General features: G+C 37.8%; 1 pseudogene; it reads right to left on the bottom strand.

Moving 5' to 3' along the window:
• Nucleotides 1-3,819: 3,819 nt before the first annotated feature.
• LOC116193796 lies at nucleotides 3,820-6,358 on the bottom strand (annotated as a pseudogene).
• Nucleotides 6,359-24,015: the final 17,657 nt, after the last annotated feature.

The following is a 24,015-nucleotide window of genomic DNA, read 5'->3' as shown; positions in this document are numbered from 1 at the left end:
AATTTTAGCAGAGTTTCCCCTATGTTTTCTCGATATTCATTATCACATAAACCATTCATTTATAACATGCTTTCCACCTCCCAAAACATTTAACCAATTCAGCAAGCTATACAAAGGCATATAACCAATTCAGCAAGTTCTGATATGCATATAACTCTCAAGGGATTACTTTTTCACAACCATATCACTAGCCCAACTAAATTAAAGTTTCAGGTCGTAACATAACTATAACATTCTACAAGAACTTACTACTTATACTAGGAGTGGGCCCTACGGTAAAAAGGTCCTCCGCGCTGATCCCCGTTGTCCAAAAAGATATCCTGTGTGGTTAGTCTAGCTCGTAGCTCATCTGGAAAAATATATACAGGGGGTGAGCTGCATCTCAGTGAGTACGATATTCCAAAGTAAAATGAATTAATACTAAGGCTTCAACAACTCCTAACTTCCCTGAAGCCTGGTTAAGAAAGGAAAGCCGGTCCAATCCTAGATTCGTGGGGGGGGGAGGGGCGCACTAGTGAGAAGCTTCCCTTGGGATTGTTTTCCGAGGCAATTTTCTTGCCCATAGATAGTAGAACCAATCCTCCTTTCCATGCTCCCTTAAAAGTTATTTCGGTTGGTTATTCTTTAGTAATGCATTGGTGCCTTACCCTTGCAATCAACTTTCATAGGTATACTTTGACGCATCTCTAAACAAGCAAATCTAAATGCTTTCGCTACTTTCGCCCGCCACCCAGTCGTTCTTATGGTCTCTGGAATCGCTTTCAAAGCGGACTTATTCTTCCTTTTGACTTTCCATTGAGTGGTTAGTTCCGGGGAATCACCTGTGTGGGATTGATTTAGCTCAGAAGCGCCCTCTCTTTCACAGCCGAGGAATACACATCGATGAGCTTAAGGTTGCCTTTTTTTGATTTGGAAGTCTCGCGAAAGACTAGGATTCAATCCAGGCGGCTACCTTGTTGCGAGCGAAAGCCCCCTTCAAACTAAAGCCAGTAAGCCCTCTAGCTGCATAAAGGAACTCCAACGTTGGACTGGAGCACTCAAGCAGATAAGGCAACTTTAGCCCCTTTCGGCGAGAGATTGAAAAATCTCCCTGAAACCATTGTTTATACTCATCTACCCTTTGCTATCTTCCCGTGCTGAAAGACATGCCCGTGTTAAGAGACGCTTGAGATTGGTCAGGTCAGGGCATGAAACACAAGGACTGTAGCCCTTTTTTTTTTTACTTCTCGGAACCTACTTTTTCAATGAGAATTTTGACAAATTCAATAGCAGTTGGAGTTTCTCTGATAAATCGAAAGGCTTTCGCATTCTCCTTTATCAAAGGAGTGAGAAGTGCAATTTTCAATTTTTTGATGAATTTGTATTCAATGACCCAAGGGTCCGATTCATTGGATAGGTCGAGCTCTAACGATTCTTGTTCATGATTGGTGGGACTCTGAGGGACATCAAGAATTTCCACCTGACCTTCGGGGCTGGTGGCCAACTAGTTGATCATCCCCATATCGGTCGAAGAGGGAGTTACGGCCTTTGCGAGGTCCGGCACGCTTAGTGGCGCTTGGTTTACGCGCACCTCCATGGAACATATCGGATGTTGCTAGCCAAGCCCAAGAGCTGATACCACACTCATTGAACACGAAATACTCATTGAAGCAAATCGTAGGATCTTACTATACGATCGACCTCCCATTCCCCGAAGCTAGAAGAGAACTTGCCTTAATAAAGAAGAAAGCAAACTCTTCAAGATTGATACTGAGTTAGAGTTAGCTAGACTCAATGATGATAAATCAAGTATCTTTATCTAGATGTACACAGAGTCTGGTTAGGACTCAATGTACAGTAAACAAGGGAAATAGCACTAAGCGACTACCAACGGAGGAAAGACCCGCAGAGAACAGGCAAAGTCTATCTCTGTACATGGCATCTGGTGAGGACGAGTAAGTGCAAGGGGATTGAGCTAGCTAAGCTCATTTGTTGAAGCGGTTACACTTTCATCAACTATATGATGCCACCACCTCTTTCATCTTGCCCTCGCTGGGACTGCCCATCTTTTACTCTACTTAGATGAAGCCTCTGAATCCCGATAGAAGAGACTATTTTAGGATCGACTTAGGCCCAGAGGATGTATCTCATATTACCATACGCGCCCTGGGGGGGGATATATTGCTGCGTAATGACCATACCCTTTTTTTTACTATGTATATCAACATTGAACAAGTACTATAACTAAGAGAGTCACCTGTGCTCAGACAAAGGTACTAGGAAGATAGATAATGGTTGATTCTTGGGCGGTATCTAGAGGGCATTATATCGCCATAAGAGTACCTTGTTAGAGGTAATGCCTATCTATCCCTTGTCATAGCAGGCCTCATCAGCCCGCTTGAGGAAAGTCGGGATTTTTTTCCTAAATGGCCCTACTTTTTCCTTTTAGCTGTCCATTTCAATCGTGCAACTTTAGAATAGGGGACCACCCCATATCGTTCCAAAATAGAAAAATGGATTCGATACAATTTAAAAAAATAATTTCTTTTTTCGGAGTTTCATTTTTGAATGAAGTTACACGACACAGTTATTATTACTATTATTTAATAAAAGAGTTGCCATATCTCGAGTTTGGGGTCTGTTTATTCGGAATGTCAATCCAAAATATATATATATGTATCTATATACTCTACCGCAATATCGAGTCTAGTACCAACCTAATTCTTTCATACAACTAACTCAACAAACAATCTCAAGTAAATTATACGCCTATCTTCATCATCATATCTCATAAGGGGGCCCCTTTTTCTATTCCGCCGGATCCAGCGGCCGTTCGTGCCCTTTTACTATTCCGCCGAGTCCAGCGGCCGTTTGTGCCCCACTTTCTATTCCGCCGGGTCCAGCGGTCTCATGGCTATAATCACACAATAATACTAACATATTCAACACATATATCAACTATATTCCTCAATCATTTAGTCACCTACACTTCTATAACAATACATATAAATATTTACTATCATTTTACGATAGAAGAAAGTACTCACAAGACCCCTCAAAAAGGTGACTTAATGAGTCAAGCCTTCTGCGTGTAATGTCTCGATCTCCTCAGCCCCTATTAAGTTGTAAATATGGTTAGAAAATCAAGTATAAATATGTATATATGTTTATGTATTTCCACTAAATCTGTCAATGAGTTCCTAGCAATAAAGTTGACTTTAATAAGATTATTCACCCCCACAATTGCAGATCAGTAAGTGATCACACCCAAATAAAAGAATTCAAATCCACTTAATGATATTTGAAGGTAGTAAAATGACTCTTCTAACCAAAGCCTCCACTTCACCCATCATAATGACCTTAAAATTCAAATACCAATTTTTCACGAAGTTTGAGAGTCAGCTAATTTAATTTCATTGAGCCATTAATAACAATTGACAAAACGATTTCAAATGACTGCAAGCAAGACATCGATGGAGGAATAGTTATCCAAGAAATGATTATAATCTGGAGGAGGTCACTCCCCACGCCAAAAGACCCAATTTGATTCGGAACAAGCATAGGCAGTAAAAGAAAAATGAGTAGGGAAATTTTTTTCCAAAAATATACAAACCAAATCCATTGGAAAAATTCCTCCGATTGCAATGAGAAGTCGTTTTATCGGTCGGACTATATAGGATCAACGAAATATTATCAAAGATTGTGAACAACAATTCCAATGAGAAGCACTTCCAGAAACCTGCGATTCGCATGCCGGCATGGGTAGGAAAATCTTCTTATCCTTGTCCTTCTTTAAAGCTTTGTCAAAAAAAATTTCTGGATTTTCATAATACGAAGAACTCAGAATTGAAGCTGAGTAACAAGGGCCTCAACATGAGCTACACCAATATCCCTGGCCGGAGAAACAAAGCGAGCCAGTAGTGTTTGGGCATAACAACAAGCCCCAGGTGTTCGGAGAGAATAACAAGCAGTAACAGCCAACAGCACAGATAATAAACTACTCAACTGGACCATCGTTATTTCTCAATTCATCAAAGAAAGCATGCAACTCAACACATAAACTCAACACAAGATTAAATCAGAAAATCTTCAGTACATACCCAACTAATGGTAACCCAACAACCCGAAATCTTCGTTATATTCCCTGATCTATATATCCTTCCTCACAAGCTAGACCCAAAGCTCATTCACTCTTTTCTATCCTTCTCTCTCTCTCTCTCTCTACTCCGTAATGCTCTGTTTCTTCCTTCAACTATTTCAGCAGGGAACACAGCAAGAAATTGAAAAGAAAAGGTCAATGGCGGTGGGGTTACTGAGGGAGAGAATGAAGCACACGTGGGGCCCCTTGCTACCCCTCTTTTTATTTTATTTTTTTTCTAGCCACAAAAATTTATGGTGTATAATTTACATGTATATTACGTAAGCATGTATATGTATATGTACATATGCATGTCGGAAAAAAAAATCAACCCATGTCTCACAAAGTTGTTTTGTGAAAGCCGTGTTCTTGCTATAGATTGATTTAGTCAGTGTATGAGTGTTAAGTGGTGCTGACTTAATGGTTAATTCTAATATTATTGTATGGTTATAAAGATAATTAATTGTTTAAGAATGAATTTAGTAATTATTTGTATGTATTGCATAATATGCTGTGTTGATGAATTAAATGACTGATTTGGGTATGCTAGTATTATCTATATGAACACTAGGTTGTTTAAAAATATATTTATTACTTAATATTAATTCATTTTACTTTGGAATATAGTACTAACTGAGATACAGTTTACACCCTGTATATATTTTTCAGATGAGCTGGGAGCTAGCCTAGCAGCATAAGAGAACTTTTTGGACATCGGGGATCAGCTCGGAGGACTATGTGGAGATTTTAGTTATTTGATGAGTATTCTTTTTGTGTAGAATGTATTTGAAAAATATTACGACTTGAAACTTTTGTTGAGTTGGATTAGTAATGTGGATGGAAAAAAAAAAGTAATGTCTTGAGAAGTATAACTATATATATTGGAGTTTGCTGGATTGATTACATATATATTTCAAAGTTTGTAGAAGCAAGTTTTACTATAAATAGTTATGTGATAATGGATATCGAGAAAATTTAGGGGAAACTCTAGTGAAATTTCGAGTCGTGACACTCTAACCCCCATAGAACTTGATTTATTGGTACAGAGTTCATGTTGGGTCTTGGAATGAACCTTGCGAGACCAAAATCACCAACATGTGCAGCCATTTCCTCATCGAGAAGAGTATTGCTCGGCTTTAGATCACAGTGAACTATCGGGCATTCACACTGGTGATGAAGATAATCCAAAGACCAAGTAGTATCAATTGCAATGTTCAGCCTCTGCAGCAGGCTTAGGTTCCTCGGTGTTTCATTCGCCCCATTTTCTTTGTGGTGGGTCGGATGAAGCCAATTCTCTAGACTTCCATTGACCATGAATTCGTAAACAAGGGCCTTGAAATCATAACCATTGTTGTCGATTCCCGAACAGGCTTTGAGAACCTTGACGAGATTGTGGTGTCAGATGTTTATAAGGGCTTCACATTCAGCTAAGAAGCTCTTGATTGCTTTTCTCTTGGAGATGTAGCACTTTCACTGTGACAATCATTTCATCATTACCCTCACCAAGAATTCCGTTATACACACAACCAAATGCACCAACGCCAATTAACCTTTCCTCTGAGAAGGCATCGGTAGCTTTCAGAAGGTTATGATAAGACGCGCACAAAAAGGATTGATCAATGGAGCTGTTGGATGGAGGGACTCTTTCTTTCTTCTTGAAAAAGCAGAGGAAAACAAAGAAAGCCAACAGCGACATTCCCAATAGAATGGATACGATTGAGACGACTAATCTCAAGGTCAAGTTTTTCAGATTTCGCCTCTTGGACTCATTTGAGCCGCATTTGGCCAGGTGCAGCTCAACTAATCCCCCACAGAGCTCCTTATTCCCCATGAGAAAAACCGCACTTGCATTCTTGAAAACCCCATTGATTGGTAACATGCCCTCAAGGGATCTCGAAATCTCACTTGAAAGATTGTTGCTGGAAAGATCTAACTTTTCTAAACCCTTCAATGAACCTAAAGATTGTGGAATTGCTCCCAGCAATTTATTTTCCCCCACGTAGAGCTGCCCTAGTCTTACACGAGTTCCTAAAGTGGCAGGAATATTACCCGAGAACTGGTTGTCTGAGAATTAAGGTGGCCCAAATTTCTCAAATTTCCAACTTCATTAGGAAGAATGCCTACAAAATTATTTTCAGAAAGGTCCAAGGCCTTTGACAGTAATGTAAGGCCGAAAATCTCAATGGGCATGGGACCAGTAAGGTTGTTCAATGCAATGTATAGTTCGACTAATCCTTGCATCTTTCCCAATGTATAGTTCGACTAATCCTTGCATCTTTCCTAGACTTGGGGGTACTTTCCCCTGCAAGAAGTTTGTACTGACACGCAAACTAATCAATTGGGTCAAATTTCCAAAGGACGATGGAATTAGCCCGGTCAATTGATTTTGTTCAAGGTGCAAGTAAACGAGCTTTTGGAGCTTCCCAATGCTCAAAGGAATTATTCCCAAAATGTGATTGATATGCACAGAAAACACTTCCATATTGACAAGGTTTTTAATTCTGGAAAGGATTTCTCCAAATATCTGATTGCTTCCTACACCAAAAAATACAAGACTGGTTGAGATGTTGCCTATGGTTTCTGGTAGTCGTTCTCCTAAGTAGTTATACCCCGCTTCAATGACCAGCAGTCCCGTCGCATTAACTAATGAAGAAAGAAAGTTTAGATCATCAGCTCCCCTTGTTCCCAGAAGGTTGGTGATAAGAGAGGATTTGTCCATGAAATGGGTAAAATTTAGACTCGGTATTATGTTGTTTTCATGGTATCTGATGTTTGGATGACGGTTTCTAGGAAAACTTGTGCAAGAAAAGAATTGAAGGCAATTTGATGCATGTTCGGGATGAATTGGAGACCATTGAAGTATCAAGATGGAACTTGCAAGGATACAAGGACTTCTAGTTAGTGGTGCACCACATGCACAACCGATCCGAGAGGGAGTTCAGAATCAATTCTCGATTTATTTGCAAATCTTAGGATTCCCTTTCAGTTATAATGGGAGTTTTTTAGGAAATCTTTTAAGATATGTTCATTATTTGTTTCCTATTTTTGAGGGAGATACAAAAACCTATGGATCAGCTAGGTTTAGGTTTTCTTTGAAGTTTAGTTTTCTGTGGAGAGAAACTTGGAGAGGAGGCTGGCGGCTGCGGAGTGTTCCTCCAACGATCATTAGTTTTCATGGATTCCTGAATAGCCATGCGTGGCTAATTCGTTTCGTTTGACTTGAGAACGGAAACCTCACGGTTTGGTTGTGAGGAGCAGGTTTTAATATTTCGATTTCAGCACTTATTTATTCTTGGATGTCATCGTTACAAGTATTCTCTCATGGTTGTGAATAGGATATTTGTAAATTAGCTTATCGACGACTACTACGGTGTTTGTAGAAATCGATTCGAAGCAAGACTAATTAGGAACAAACGGTAGTTGCTGCCCTAATTCGTTAGAGAATGATAGGACGAGTCAATTAATTGATGAATCGATTAATCGCTCGGGTTAAGGCATCCTTGCACTTAAAGTTGTCGCTTAGTTAATTAGGGAATCGGTTGATACCTTGTTAATTAGTTGATAAACTTACTAGTTAGACGGTGTTTTGACTAGTTAGAATTTAGATGTTAGTTGATTTCTTGTGGTCGCGGGAATCGAATCTTATCTGCTGAAATTTACATTCTGATGCTTCTATGATCAACCAAACGCTAGGTGGTTTTCGAACTCAAGTCATACGTCTCTCGATTATTGATTACTCACTCTCCCTTGCACTTTTAAATTATTTTTGCTGCAATTTAGTTTCTTGATTATCAAAATTCCCCTATCGTTACTTTGCTAGCTCATTGGTTTAGAGAATCCTTTAGCCTCCTTTGGGATTTCGACTCTGCTCTCACCCTTTTCTTACTACAAGTTTTGGGGAAACCGATTTTATTTTGGGGGCTTCGACAGGCCTTGCCAAATTTGGCGTCGTTGCCGGGGAGGCAATTTAATTCTCTTAATTGTTGAGCTAATATATGCCCCATTCTTCTCGTACAGGTGAAATTATCTTTGATCCAGAGATCGAGAAGACCGCAAGGGCAAATCGAAGAGCCAAAAGGCTAGCCGACGGGCTTGTGGAGCCAACCTCTTCTTTCAGCGACAGTGAGAGTGAAGAAGAACAAGAATTGACTGCAACCACAATGGCTAGAGAATGAACATGGAGGGAGCTAGCAGCTCCCGACTTGAACCAACAACCATTGTGTATTACATACCCAAAAACAGAGGCCGCCTGCGAGCTGAAATCAGGGCTGATACACCTTCTACCTACCTTCCACGGACTTTCAGGAGAGGACCCACATAGGCATCTCAAGGAGTTCCACACCGTGTGCTCCACGATGAAACCCCAAGGGGTGACAGAGGAGCAGATTAAGATGCGAGCTTTTCCTTTTTCCTTAGCTGACAAGGCCAACGATTGGCTCTATTACTTACCGCCGGGGTCTATCGCTACATGGAATGATCTGAAGCGACAATTTATCGAGAAATTCTTCCTAGCTTCGAAGCTAGGCACCATCAAAAAGCAAATCGGTGCCATTCAATAATTCTCGGGGGAGACTCTATATGAATATTGAGAGAGGTTTAATCAACTCTGCGAGAGCTGCCCTAATCATCAGATCTCATACCAGCTCCTACTCCAATATTTCTATGAGAGTTTGCTCCCTATGGATAGAACCTTCTTAGAGGCAGCAAGTGGAGGAGCGTTAGAGAATAAAACGTTGCGTGAAGCTCGAGATTTAATCTCTAGAATGGCAGCTCATTCTCAAAAATTTGGAGGTAGACAAGATTTAGTTCCTAGAAAAGTGAACGAGGTGGGAAGCTCGAACCTAGAGGGCCAGATATCCGAATTAACAACTCTGATGAAGCAAGTGGTATTGGGCCAAGTACAGAGCACCAAGACATGCGGCATATGCTTCCTCCAAGGCCACACTACCGACGCTTGCCCACAGCTACAAGATGAACCCGATCCGCAAGCAAATGCCATCAGCGGGTTCTCAAATCAGCAAAGGCAGTACGATCCATAGTCCAATCAATACAATTCGGGATGGAGAGATCATCCCAATTTGAGATACGGACAGCAAAATCAACAGCCATCACCAGGCTTTCAGATATAAGAAACCCGATCCTCCACATAACCAGGAATCGGACTCTTCAACGACATTGGAAGACCTCGTCAAGAGCTTAGCAACTAGTACCCTTTCATTCCAAAAAGAAGCAAGGGCAAGCATTCAAAATCTGGAGAATCAAATGTCTCAACTCGCTACTACCGTAAGCAAACTAGAAGGTGCGAAAGGGAAGCTACCATCCCAAACGGAAATAAACCCAAGGGAGAATGCAAGTGCAATCACGCTAAGGAGTGGGAAGGTGTTGGAACCTGCAGGTCCTTTTCAAAATCTAGTACAAGACAAAACTGATGAGAACGAAACAAGGAAAGAGAAGTCAGCCGACGGGATGAAGGAAGACAGCATTAACACTCCCATTCAGAAGATAGTCGTTCCTCCACCATTCCCGAGTCGATTCGCGAGAGCTAAGAAAGAGGAAGCAGAGCAAGAAATTCTCGAGACCTTCCGGAAGGTAGAAGTGAACATTCCTCTACTCGACGCGATCAAACAAGTGCCCAGATATGCTAAGTTCCTCAAGGAACTATGCACCAATAAGAGGAAGCTGAGCAAGGACGAAAAAATAAGTGTGGGGGAGAATGCATCGGCCGTCATCCAAAGGAAATTGCCACAAAAGTGCAAGGATCCAGGTATGTTTACCATTCCATGCACTATAGGTGAGAAAAGAATTGAGAAGGCCATGCTAGATCTAGGTGCATCCATAAATGTCATGCCTTTATCCATTTACAAGACTTTGAATTTAGGGCCTTTGAAAGACACTAGAATCATCATTCAGCTTGCTGATAGATCTAATTCGTATCCTGAGGGGATGGTTGAAGATGTGTTAATTAAGGTAAAGGAATTCATTTTTCCCGTAGACTTTTATATCATTGACATGGGTGACACACACAATTCTAACTCGTCACACATTTTGCTCGGAAGGCCATTCATGAAAACGGCCCGAACAAAAATCGATGTGCATAATGGGACACTTTCTTTAGAATTTGATAAAGAAACGATTACATTCAACATTTTCGATGCTATGAGACATCCGGATACTTTGGAATCTATATCTTGTGTTGATGTAATTGATTTGTTTGTTCGAGATGTGGCAGAACATATTTTTGTGCAGGATGAGGTCGATTGGGCAATCCAACAAATCAAGGATTATGATGCCCAATGGGAAGAAGATGGAAGAGCAAAGGATTCAATTCAGCCTTTAAAATCACTTATAGATGTGTCGAGAAGGTTTAAAAGTTCAATTTTACCATTACCGACTTCCACTGATCGGATTCTCCCTTCTATTGTGCAGGTCCCCATGTTAGAATTGAAGAAGCTTCTAGAGAACTTGAAGTACGTTTACTTGGGTGAAAAGGAGACCTTACCAGTTATCATCTCAAAGGAACTAACAAAGGTACAAGAAGAACAACTAATTCAGGTTTTGAAGGAAAACCAAACAGCCATTGAATGGACGCTCGCAGACATCAAAGGCATAAGTCCCTCTGTGTGTATGCACCGAATCTTATTGGAGAAAGATGCACAACCGAAGCGAGACCTACAGAGGAAGCTTAATCCAACAATGAAGGAAGTAGTTATGAAGGAAATACTTAAGCTCCTGGACTTAGGAATTATCTACCCCATATCAGATAGTCAATGGGTAAGTCCGATACATGTGGTTCCTAAGAAAACAGGACTCACCTTAGTGAAAAACGAGCGGGGTGAGTTGGTTCCGACAAGAGTGCAAAACGGGTGGCGAGTGTGCATTGACTACCGAAAACTTAATGCGGCTACTAGGAAAGATCATTTTCCTTTGCCTTTTATCGATCAGATGCTTGAAAGACTAGCTGGTAAGTCATACTTCTGTTTTCTCGATGGGTATTCGGGATATTACCAAATAGTGGTAGGACCAGAAGACCAAGAGAAAACAACTTTTACCTGTCTGTTCGGTACTTTTGCTTATCGTCGTATGCCTTTTGGATTGTGTGATGCCCCTGGAACATTTCAACGTTGCATGATGAGTATCTTTTCTGATATGATAGAGAACTGCATAGAAGTGTTCATGGATGATTTTACAGTCTATGGTGATTCTTTTGATTGTCATTTAGCTAACCTGTCCAAGGTCTTGCACCGTTGTATTGAGTCGAACCTAGTACTTAACTATGAGAAATGCTATGTTATGGTGACTCACGGTATAGTTCTAGGTCATGTGATATCTTCTAGAGGCATTGAGGTTGATAAATCCAAGGTTGATCTAATTTTAAATCTGCCATACCCATCTAGCATTCGAGACATTCGAAGTTTTCTTGGCCATGCAGGTTTCTCCTGAAGAAGCAAAGGAACTCCAAAAGCAAGTTGATGAGCTGCTGACCAAGGGCTATGTTCGAGAAAGTATGAGTCCATGCTCTGTGCCCGTGTTGTTTGTTCCCAAGAAAGATAGCACATGGAGGATGTGTGTGGATTGTCGAGCTGTGAATAAGATAACGGTAAAGTATCGCTATCCTATTCCTCGATTGGATTATATGCTTGATGAATTGCATGGTTCCACTATATTTTCTAAGATTGATTTGAAGAGTGGGTACCATCAAATTCGCATGAAAGAAGGAGATGAATGGAAAACAACATTTAAAACCAGGAGTGGATTGTATGAGTGGTTAGTGATGTCATTTGGATTGACTAATGCACCCAGCACATTTATGTGCCTTATGAATCATGTTTTGCGTGCTTACATTGGACAATTTGTTGTTGTTTACTTTGATAATATTCTGATTTATAGCAAGACTAAGAATGATCATATGGATCATTTGAGGTGTGTTCTTGAGGTGCTGAGGCATGAGAAGTTGTATGCTAACCTTAAGAAGTGTGAATTTTTCTTGGAAAGTGTTGTTTTTCTTGGTTTTGTTGTAAGTTCCAGGGGTCTGGAAGTGGATGAAGAGAAGGTGAGAGCAATCCGGGAATGGCCTACACCCATTACCATTGCTGAGGTCCGAAGCTTCCATGGCCTTGCTGGATTCTATCGAAGATTTGTGCGCAATTTTAGCACCATAGCTGCTCCTTTGACCAAGATCATCAAGAAGGAAGTTGGCTTTAGATGGGGCAAGGAGCAAGAGAAGGCATTCAATACATTGAAAGAAAAGCTAAGTTCTGCTCATTTATTGATTTTACTGGACTTTTCTAAACCTTTTGAAATCGAATGTGATGCTTCCGGTATTAGTATAGGAGCCGTCCTTATGCAAGAGAAGAGGCCTATTGCTTACTTCAGTGAGAAACTCAACGGGGCTGCGTTGAACTACTCCACATACGACAAGGAGCTCTATGCTTTGGTGAGGGCTTTGGAGACATGGCAACATTACTTGTGGTCCAAGGAGTTCATCATTCACACTGACCATAAGTCCTTGAAGCATTTAAAGGGTCAAAGCAAGCGGAATCGAAGGCACACGCGTTGGATTGAGTTCATCGAGATGTTTCCCTATGTAATCCAATACAAGAAAGGTAAAGAAAATGTAGTGGCTGATGCCTTATCCCGCAGGTATACTCTTATCTCAACTCTTGATGCCAAGCTTTTGGGATTTAAATATATCAAAGAGTTATACTTGCATGATCGTGATTTTAAGGAAGTCTTTTCTAAATGTAAAAGAGAGGCATTTGCCAAGTTTTATAAGCATGAGGGGTATTTGTTTCATGAGAACAAGCTATGTATTCCTCAAAGTTCCATGCGAGAGTTGCTTGTTAGGGAAGCCCATGGGGGAGGTTTAATGGGGCATTTTGGTCTGGCTAAGACCTTAGATGTTTTGAGAGAGCATTTCTTTTGGCCACATATGAAGCGAGACATTGAAAGGATCTGTTTAGATGTGTCACATGTAAGAAAGCTAAGTCTAAGATTCAACCTCATGGACTTTACATGCCTTTGCCCATTCCTAGTCATCCATGGACTGATGTATCAATGGATTTTGTTTTGGGTTTGCCTAGGACTAAGAATGGTAAGGATTCTATCTTTGTAGTAGTGGATCGTTTTTCAAAGATGGCTCATTTTATTCCTTGTAAGAAGACGGATGATGCTACTCATGTGGCGGAACTTTTCTTTAAAGAAGTAGTGCGTTTGCATGGCATTCCCAGAACCATTGTAAGTGATCGTGATGTTAAGTTCCTAAGTCACTTTTGGCGTGTTTTGTGGGGTAAATTGGGAACAAAGTTATTGTTTTCTACCACTTGCCACCCACAAACTGATGGGCAAACAGAGGTTGTAAATCGAACCTTAGGTACTTTGCTGCGAGCTGTTATTAAAAAGAACTTGAAAAGTTGGGAAGACTGCATTCTATTCATTGAGTTTGCATATAATCGGGCGATGCATTCTTCTACTAAGTTTTCTCCCTTTGAGGTTGTTTATGGCTTTAATCCACTAACCCCATTGGATTTAACTCCATTGCCTATTGGTGAGATTGTTAGCCTTGATGGAAAACATAAGGCAGAATTGGTGAAGAAGATCCATGTAGAAGCGAGGAACCACATCTTACACAAGAATGAGCAAGTTGCCACTCGAGCCAACAAGGGAAGAAAGCATGTCACTTTCGAACCGAGAGATTGGGTTTGGGTTCATTTTAGGAAGGAGAGGTTTTCAACCCAAAGGAAATCAAAGCTGAATCCGCGAGGAGATGGACCATTTCAAGTCTTAGAAAAGATTAATGACAATGCATACAAGCTCGATTTGCCAGGAGAGTATCAAGTGAGTTCTACATTTAATGTTTCTGATCTTTCTCCCTTTGATGTGGGCGTAGATTCGAGGACGAATCCTTTTGAAGAAGGGGAGAATGATAGGGTTGAGCCGGACTCCGAGCATGAGGACAAGTTGCATATTTCTATCGGATCGGTCACCAGAGCACGTGCCAAGAAATTGGAGCAAGCCTTGCAGAATTTATGGACGCGTATTCGGGAAGAGGCACGCAGTTTGAGAGATGAACAAGTCGACTTGGGGCTGATTTTCGTCATCAAGAGTGCTGGACCTCATCAGTACACATCGGGGCATTAAATGATGATTACAACTACCTCAAATCTGGTTGGGATATGCCTTCTAGAAGATGGCCACCAAATCTGGTTGGAATTTGGTTGGGATATGGCTTCTAGAAGTTGGCCACCAAATCTGATTGGAATATGCTCTGGTGCTTTCCTTAGTTGTTTTATAAGCTCTTCCTTAGGTTATTTTTTTTTGATAACTTTCTGCCATTGTTTATCTTGTATGAGAGATATTCTCCAAATTGTTCTTGTTGAACTTATGCTTCAAGGGTTGCAAGTCGATTACCTGTGGTTCTTAAGCTTCGTATAATATTGGTTTCTAGCTCTACATAGCTACGGGGTCAATATTCCACCATTCGAAATCTCTATCTTGGACGGTCCGAATTTGATTCCATATTATTGTTGCTGGGTTCTGCGACGGGTTCGACGGGGTTCGCATCACAGCTCCAGTATCCACCTATATTTCCTTCGATCGAAGATCTGTTTAACTTTTTCGAAAACCTCTTCCAAGTGAACTCGGCAATTATGGAGATCATAACCGACTCTCCTCATTGACCACAATGAACCTCTTAATCATATTGTATTCCAAACAACAATGGAAAGTTGGTGAACTTTGTAAAAAATGTTTTTAAATGCTTACTTATAATAATGTAGTGAGTAAATGTACAGCAATAACTATTATATTAATTACGTGATTAATACTAAGTCATTTACTACAACTAGGTTGTTGGACCCATGTTGCACGAATTTTGTTCAAAACTTTTCATAATAAGAAACTAATTATGAAAATAATGATTGCTATGGATTAGAGAGATTATGTTATATTACAATTCTCTTTGTCTTTTTTTACCCTACGAATTCAAATATGGTAAATTTTATATTGCAGTGGTAAAAAATTAACTCAATAATTATCACCAAAGAGTCGTTTACATTTTTGTTGTTTCAATTACCAATGAATTTCTAATAAAAAAATTTAAAAAAATTCTAAGTCACAATTCTCAATTTATTTCGGTAAAAGAATAGTAATTATAAATCCATTAAATCTTTGAACTTCTATATTCTCTTATGCATTTTCTTATATATTAAGTTTTCGTAAAATTGCATAAATGTAATTAATTTTAATAATTTATCTAATAAATCTTTAATTTATCTTTTCCACTTGTATTATTACTACCTGTAATAATAAATTACTATCATTTAATTTCGTTATGTTATATTAACATATAACAAATGAATTAGTAAGACATTACATTTTTGCCCCTATTTATTACATTGGAGTCAACTTTATATATTATATAGATTAACTTGCGTTTCTCACAACACATGCATGGCCAATGATAGGATCACCACGAGCCTTCAATTTGTCTAACGGGTACAAATTGAGTCAATAATTGTGCGGTATACTTTGAACATCTAATCAAGCTAACCAAAGGATTTTCAGCCACAACCGTCGAGAGTAATGTATTGTAGTCGGGTTTAATTGGAACATGAAAACCGTGAAATTGGTTAATTGGTAAAAATATATGTACTTGATGCCCCAAAATTGAACCATACAGTACCAAACGCGAGAGAGATCTTCCATTCCATTTTCCCTACGAAAATGATCTTCCTGGGTCAATATGCTCGACAAAATCAAGGACCCGTTGAGCGACGCCGTGTCCTTTAGTTAAGGAAAAAATAGATATATAATTAAATAAAAAACTGCTAAACCATCCTACAGCTTTCGACAGAACAACGGCAAACCTCTTTTTTCCACATAGGACACTTATTATCATCGTTGACTCGACACTTCTTAATAACTAGCCTACAACGCGCGGAGTTCTATAATTGGCTTTTCATAAGAAATTCCTCGTTAATAAGTCATTATAGGATTTTATCAACCCTCATCTGCTATATTATGATTTGGTTAAAATTTGATTTTCAACTAAGAAAACTTACGATATTATTATTCATGTTAACAAAAATGTTGTTTTAATAATAAATATAGATTATATCTAATAAAATAAAATAATATTATAAAGAAACGCAAACACATTTATAAAAACACAGAAGTTATATTAATAGGATGATGTCTATGGTTCTTAATTATAATTACTTGAAGAAGCATATATCAGATGAATAGTGAATTTCTTCAATAGCAGTCTGCAACGCAAATCGGGCTGGCACTCAGGGTCAGCCAGTATGTGTTTGCTGTTGGCTTACTCTACTTATGAACAGTGCCACGGATTTCAACGGTATCACAGCTTACAGGTGAGACGTGATTTCAACCGTGTCATGATTCATAAGAACTTCTTTTCAAAACAAAAACCTGCAAAATATTCTGTCAAGTTCAGATTAGGCATTGTCTTAGATGAAAAAGAAGAAGAACTAAAGGAATCCAGCTAAGGCATATCAACACTGGCATCAAAAAAGAAAAGACAATTAGCATGCAAAACATATTATAACTAACCATCGCAATTATCATATGACACTATCTACTAAAACTTAAAATTAGGGGTAAAAATGGTTGAATTGATGCCTCCTCCTATGAAAGATCTTTATTAATGATTTTTTTATTCTTTGGTTACAATGGAGGCTCATGGACTTTTTATTAGTGATTTTTAGTTTAAGGAGTTTATGCTGGTTTTGATCGTGTTTTGTAGGATTAGTTAGGCAGTTTATTACTCTGCCTTTTAAGACATTCTTTTGCTGGTTTTGATCTGATTTGTCAGTCCTAGTGAGGACAGTTGATGTGAAGATGCGTGGGGATGTTTTGTTTTGTTATTGTTGTATTCTTATCTATTTATTAACGATATGGCACTTCTTATCTTTAAAAAAAAAAAAAAAAAAGAGGAGGTAAAAATGGGTGGATAAGTCGGTTTTTTGGCTAAATTTTTTGGACTTAGGCTTTTTTCGGGTGGATTTTAACCATTTGAGATGAGGAAAAACCTACCACTAACTAATTGGAGTTTTTTGGTCCCTGAATTTGGGAAGATAAAAATATAGATCAATACGAAATAACAAAATAGATCAATTCCTCTCAGTTATCCATCCAATAATAAATACAAGGAGTCTGAACAAGTACAATGTTTGAAATCAAATGAAATTCAATGCATACACATTCAAGAAAGCAATGTCAAACTCATTAGTATAAAACTAGGGAGAATTTCAGATTTTGGAATCGGGGGATTGGGCGAGCAGAACAAAAACATAAAAAAATAAAACTTTACTTCTCTTTTCAGATACCAATATTGACTATAACATGTTTTGACAGCTTTCTACTTCATGCCATGATGGCTATCATCGTTTGGAACTTTGCACTCGCACTCCTCGACGCGTTCGAGTGGAGGAAGCAGTGGGACCTACAAGGTCCGGCTGCTGTATATTTCTTTGTGGTGGGTTATTTCTTGTTATTCAATAATTTATTTTTGCTACTTGACACTTAAAATATCCAATAAAAAGTTTGAAAAAGAATGTATATAATGAAAAAAATTTATAATGAACTATATTATTCGCTAATTTCTTCTTGGGCATTGCCCCGATTATTCACCGAAAAGGAAAATGAACTATTCTTCAAATTTAATGTCACACGCAATATATATCATTCCGCACAAGAAAAACTCTAATTAATTTTTAATTACATATATAAATATATATATATATATGAGATATTTCGAGCATGTTGTTTATAATAAAGTACAGAAAAGATAGTTTATATATACCTATGAGATAGACAAGCTAAAGCTGCCTTTCTGCATACAATATCAGTCCATATAATAATAGCTAAGTTAAACCCAAATAGACTATCCGAACTAGACAATAGGTAGCAGCATCCAGTAGCTGGTCGCGACAAAAGGTACAGCGGCAGCCCAGCCCATGAGTGTTAGGGCTGTCGCTGTACCAAACCGGACACACTCGTTCACCATACACGCTGCACCGTCACGGTCTAGGTGAACCGTGATGGCACCCGCTGCAAATCCAGCTGTAATCATAAGCATGGAGGTAACTTGCAAAGAAGGAAAAAAATCTGATTATTTAAGTTAAATCATTCATTCACTTCACGTTTTTGTTAAATATGCATATACATATCATATAAATATGTATATACATACTAAACAAAAACAAAAAATGAATCCATACAATAAGGTTCTAAAATCTAATTCTGCAATGCAGTTTTATTAAGGACTTTCTTCTGGTGCTTCATTATCTTACTGTGCTCTTCCATTTTCTTCTGCTGTATAAACCACTGAGTAGGCCACATTTCGTCAAATTTTGCTGCTTGACACTTAAAATATCCAATAAAAAGTTTGAAAAAGAATGTATATAATCAACCAAAATCATAATGAACTATATTCTTCGCTAATTTCTTGTTTGGCATTGCCCCGATTATTCACCGAAAAGGAAAATTAACTATTCTTCAAATTTAATGTCACATGCAATATATACCGTTCCGCACAGGAAAATTCTAATTAATTGTTAATTACATATATATATATATATAATTAAGATATTTCGAGCGTGTTGTTTATAATAATGTACAGAAAAGATAGTTTACATATATATATATATATATATATATTTGATTGACTTGCTAAGGCTGCCTTTCTGCATGCAATATCAGTCTATATAATAAAAGCTAAGCTAAACCCAAATAGACTGTCGGAACTAGACAGTAGATAGCAGCGACTAGTGGCGGTCACGACAAAAGGTATAGCGGCAGCCGAGCCCATGAGTGTTAGGGTTGCTGCTGGACCTAACCGGACACACTTGTTCACCCTACACGTTGGACCGTCATGTTCGAGGTGAACCGTGATAGCGTCTGCTGCAAATCCAGCGGTAATCATAAGCGTGGAGGTAACCTACAAAGAAGGAAAAAAAAAAGTTAAGTTGCATTAAAAAAAAGTAATTCAATTGTAATTGCAATGAAATTAACTGTTTATCTTACCCCGTCACTAATAGTGTGCAAGGAGAACATGTGAACAGACTGCAAATTATATCCCTCCCGCATGGCATATATGTAGAATATAGCCATAGACGGTGAGGTGAACCGTGATATGCTCGCTGCAAATCCAACGATAATAAAGGGACATGAATAATATCACAATAAGAATTAAACCTATGACCTTAATTGACAAGCGATGACATACATTACTGCGCTATCACCCTCTTTCTCTTTGGACAAGCAAAATAATGCTATGGGACAAAGGTGGAATACAACACCTTTTGGGAAGCTTACGCTATGTCCAATTAGGCCACCATTCTTTGGCACAACAATTCATAATCTTTATTAATGTTCAACTTCTAATATAGTAAATTTGCAGTCCTGGTTCTGATTATTCAAGCTAAACCATTCATTGAATTCACGTTTTTGTTAAATATGTATATACATAACATATAAAAATGTTTATACATACTAAACAAAAATAAAAAATGAATCCTTACAATAAGGTTCTAAAATCTAAGGGCCTGTTTGGTTTCACAACGAAATTTTAAAATTACAACTCTAACTTAATTCTACCAACAACAAAACAAAATAACTCATACAAAGTTAAAGAATGTGTCTCATTTATATCACTCTTTTTCAACAACAAAACAAAATAATTCATACAAAATCAAAAGGCGAGCCTTATTTATACCACTCTTTTTAAATCAAAATTTGATTTTAAATCTTACTATGAAACTAAACGCAACATAATTCTTTAATGAGGTTTTATTAAGTACTGCTACAGATCTAGCGGTAATCATAAGTGCGGAGGTAACCTACAAAGAAGGAAAAAGAGAGTTAAATTGCGATAAAAAAAATGTAAGTCAATTGTAATTGCAATGAAATTAACTGTTTATTTTACCCCGTCACCAATAGTGTGCAAGGCAAACATGTGAACAAACCGCAAAATATATCCCTCTCGAATGGCATGTATGTAGAATATAGCCATCGAGAGGCTCTAGATAATCTACAACCCGGCGGCTGCAACAAGAAAATTGACAAAACGTTTATTAGAAAACAAGGTAGTTGCAACGCAACAAAGCCAAATCTATTCAATTATAAGATTACCTAAAAGCCGTGACATCAGAGAAGTCACTCGCTGCTGCCATGACAGACAACGTGGCAGCTACAAAGGCAGCTTGAATCAAACGCAAAGGTCGCCGGCAAGCTGTGAACCCCCGACCTCAGTGCATTAAGTCCTTCCGCGACAATCACATTATCTTCTCTTCCTACTCTGCATACAAGGACAAGATTATAAGGACCTCGTAAAAATGCATGTTGCGTTATTCTGGTTCCTAATCCTAATCCCAACTGGTCCCTACCCTCGCTCGTGAAGGATATTTGATTAGAATAATAAGGCCTTATGAATGCCAAAAGCCCTTTATTTGGAGAATGGATTCTTGATGCATAATAATAAGAACAATTTCTTTGGTTGACATGACACTTTTTTTTTATCGCTTACATGATAACCATAGAGCTAATACAATAAAATTGAATCCCTAATAGCTAATAAACGGATATAGATAATCTCACAATAAGAATCGAAACCTATGACCTTAATTGACAAGCGAGGATATACATTACCGCTTTATCGCCCTCTTTCTCTTTGGATAAGCAAATTAATGTTATGGGACAAAGGTTGAATACAACACCTTTTAGGAAGCTTATGCATATGTCCAATTAGGCCACCATTCTCTTGCACAACCATTCGTAATCTTTGTTAATGATCAATTTCTAATATAGTAAATTTGCAGTCCTGGTTCTAATTATTCAAGCTAAACGATTCATTCAATTCACGTTTTTGTTAAATATGTATATACATAACATATAAATATGTATATGTATACTAAACAAAAGGCATGGCATATATATGAATTGTTAATACATCATCTCATGTAGGTAAGACCAAAATTGATTTTGCACCTTCAAATAAATTGAGACTAATATTTATGTATGACTAATATTTTATTTGAAGGAAACTGGTATACTAGAAACTCCATCCCATGATGCGCTAATGACTCGAACTATTTGCCAAACAAGTTAATTGAGTAAACGGTTCCCATATTTACCAGGACTTGATCATGAGACCTTACTTAAACAGAATAAGTGTCGAACCGTTTGAACCAACTCACGTTGGTCAAAATTCATTATTTTACTATATGCAGCAAAGTTGGAGATTGATACGTATAAATCTAAATCTATATATATATATATATAGTTGTATTTCACCCTATTAAATACGGATAGAATAGTAGAATAGTAAATGTTCATATTTAATAGAGGTAGAATAGTCAATTTATTAATAAACTAGTATGTTATATAGAAATTGAATTATTATAATTAAAGAAATGAAATGCAGAAGAAACATTAAAAATGGGTTTTGATCACTTATTGTTATTTTATAAGAAATTTTTTATTTTTTATTTAATAAATATAAATAATTTTATTAAATATTATTAAACTTAAGTTAATTAGCTTTTATAATCACTTGTAGCCTTATAAAAGTTAAATTAAATAAAGTGATTAACATTTTATCTAAAATTATACAAATTTATAAAACGTAATATATGAAATATGAGTGAGAAAAAGAAATTGCGAGTACACAATGTTAAAATTTTATAAACTCTATGATTATTAATATCTCTTTCATTAATTAAAGTTAGGAATTTTATATTTTCTAGATTTTATAATTATTTTCTTATAAATTAGATTGATAATTGAGATAATATCTATGAAATATTTTACATGAATTATTTGCTTATAAGCTCTAATATTAATATTATAGAACGTGAGTGTGAAATTTATTGTGCTAAATTTTACAAAGTATAAAATCAATGTTAATAATTGTCTTCATATCTCACATTTCATCATAATTTTTTTCTCAAAACCCGTAAAATGCAGGGGTTCACTAGCTTAGTATGTATGTAGGAGTGATATGATTAAGCATGAAATTATATTAAATGATATTATTTGATTTCTAGGTACAATTAATGTAACTAATTGTTAACTATATATAATTGATCAAGTTAACAGTTATCAATGCAGAAGGAATTCTCATTTCACCGAATGCGCATACACGGCAGAGTCGGGCGATATACATAAAATTATTTAAATATTAAATATATATATTAATTCTTTTACACGTACACTTCGATCAATTGCTCCAAGAATCACCAAAGCCCCAAATCTAGTACCATAGATTTTCTTCTCGTCTTCCTCTCGCTCTCAATGCTTTTCGGCAGAGAGTTCTGTGCTCTGTTCTCTATTCTGCTGCATTCTTCGAGTCTCCTGAGGTCTCAGATATGCTGCACATCTTCACACTTTCTTCTAGTAGGCGTAATATTTCAGAGCGGACGATTGCGTGCTATGGAAATTGCAAGAAGGAGAGAGTATTATGCGGCTAACAAAGTTGCTATGTCCCCTTTCAACATGCCTGTCTATGGTTTACACCCACAACTTGTATCAGGTTTGCGATACATCTCCATCTGACACATGAAGCTGTCTCAAGAAAGTTGGAAGGAAGTCCCATGATCTCAGCTTTCACAGTGGTTAAGATGCACTACACTTTGCCATTCCATTTTCTGCAAAAGCTGCACATTAAGATGAAGAGAAAACTAAAATAGTAGTTGACTAGTTATTGGCAGTGACCATGAGTTGCTTTTGTAATGAATTATTTTGCTTTCTTAGTGATACCAACGTCAGTTTCTTTTTTTCTTTTTCGTTTAGAGCTGACTTCGTTTTCTTCGTGTTGTAGAGAATATTGTGACAGTTTGTGCATCGTATTAGAAAGCCGTAAACCATATTGGAATTATATAACATGAACATTTGACTTGAAAAATACATTGGGACAGAGGAGAGTACCGTGAAATTCTTATTCACTCCACATGAATTCATCTAAAAGAAATCTGACCTCTCAATCAAGAACAACCTCTCCTTGCCACAAGCTTGCTCCTGATTGAGTTCAGCTCAGCCACCACATCACTGATGTCCGTTCTTTCCTTTGGCTGTTCACTGGAACAAGCTACTCCAACTCGAAATACTGAAATCAGGCACTCAATGACTGTGCCATTTCCGCTGGCTCAGGTCTATAATTTTTCAACTCCACCAGACAAAGCTTTCTTCACATATTCGTGAAGGATCAAATTTTAGCTGAGCATCTCATCAGTCAGCCTCTTCCCGGTAAACATCTCTAGCAAGACGATGCCATAACTGTAGACAGCTCTTGATGTCGACACTTCACTTCCCCATCCATACTCTGAAACACGAGATTCTGAGGGAAAAGATAACCATAGTAAATGGACTGATAAATAGTGAAAAGAGAAAAACAAACAAAAAGAGAACAGATAGACAGTGTACAGTTTGTTACCTGGTGCAACAGAACCTGGGGAACCTCTGACCCCCGTAGAACTTGATTGATTGGTGCATAGTTCATCCATGGGTCTTGGACCAAACCTTGCGAGGCCAAAATCGCCGACAAGTGCAACCATTTCCTCATTGAGAAGAATGTTGCTGGGCTTGAGATCACAGTGAATTATTGTGAGACCTCACATTTTTTTTTAATTTCAAATAGCATAAATACATATACTTACATGCTTCTATATATATATATATATATATATATTATATCCATGTTGCTGATAAAAAAAAGAGATAGAAAGGTTGGCAAGGGCCTCGCGTTGCCCTCATTTCCCCTTGAGACCACCCCATTTCCACCGCCATCCTTTTCCATTCCATTTGTTTCTTTCTTCTTTCTTTCTTTACTCTGTTTCTGGACTTGGGGGAAACCGAAAGAAAGAAAACAGAGAGAGAGAGAG

The sequence above is a fragment of the Punica granatum genome, chromosome 2, assembly GCF_007655135.1.
Source record: "Punica granatum isolate Tunisia-2019 chromosome 2, ASM765513v2, whole genome shotgun sequence".
Classification (NCBI taxonomy): Eukaryota; Viridiplantae; Streptophyta; class Magnoliopsida; order Myrtales; family Lythraceae; genus Punica; species Punica granatum.
The sequence above is the reverse complement of the archived record's forward strand: the minus strand, read 5'-3'. Positions and strand labels throughout refer to the sequence as shown.